The sequence below is a fragment of the Sminthopsis crassicaudata genome, chromosome 5, assembly GCF_048593235.1.
Source record: "Sminthopsis crassicaudata isolate SCR6 chromosome 5, ASM4859323v1, whole genome shotgun sequence".
NCBI lineage: Eukaryota > Metazoa > Chordata > Mammalia > Dasyuromorphia > Dasyuridae > Sminthopsis > Sminthopsis crassicaudata.
Genome location: NC_133621.1, coordinates 267,160,025 through 267,161,190, shown reverse-complemented (window position 1 = coordinate 267,161,190; position 1,166 = coordinate 267,160,025).

Sequence of the window (1,166 nt, the reverse complement as noted above, 5' to 3'; positions counted from 1 at the left end):
ACTTCCTGGGGAGAAAAGCTGAAAACAAAAACAAAAACAAATTAAGAAGTACAATGCATATCTATTATTTCTTCTGACATTCTCCCCTAAAATATAGTCTAAAGACAATGAGATGAGCAGTGAATTTAGCACTTTTTTCTATCCCATTTCACTGAATACATTATTGTATTATTTGATTCATAACCATTCTCCAAAATGTATTTTCTCCAATCCGTCCAATAACATGTTGCTAGATTTCTTTTGAACTAGGTACATTCAAGTAAGTATGAGATTTCATTTGCCTGGAACTGATAATGCTACAAATCACCTCCCCTGATAGGAAATTTCTTTGCAAATTATATTCTTAGTGAGTTAGACTCTTGAAGCACTAAAGGTTAAGTACCCTCTATAAAACCTATTAGCCAATGTGTATCAGAAATTGGTTTTAAGTACATGATTTCTTATTATAACGTTCAATTCTGTATCCAGCTTTTTCAACTGTCTAGGACCAGAAAGACTATTCATTTTGATAAACAAACTAAGAATTTGGAGTTCCCTCTATCCCCTGATAAATTTTAAAATAAGACTTAGATATAGAGCACAATGTATACTGCATACCTATTAATAATTTTATGAGTGACAAATATGATTCTTAAAATTTTATCCCCATTAAAATGTAACTAAACTAAAAATGTCATGCCATATTGTGAAGGATAAAACGGTATTCTGTGACACGTTTTCAAAAAGTGGAGGGTCAGAAAAAGTTAACTAAATTCTTACAGAATAAATTATCTACTCCTCCACCTAAGGTGGATAGAGAGAGTCAGGAACGATTTTGCTATGGGGCATTTAAAAAGGCAGAAAAACATTCAATCCCTCAATGCTGAAGAGGTGGCACATTGGCTCCAGTCTCATTTTATATCATAAACATAATTCAAAGAACTTGCCTTATATTATGTGGCAATGGGATCTGTATAGAATAAGACATTGTGGGCTTGTACATTACTACTTGTCCAGTCACTTCTGGGACAGGATCTCAAGCAACATTATATTTCAGGGTTTAGAATCTATTTCTTTTTCTTAAAAATATGAAAAACCATTTAAACTGCACTATAGAATCATTGTAGCAAAACTTCACTACAGTTTTCAATTACATGGCCACATTGAAAATTGAGTCAAGATCAGAG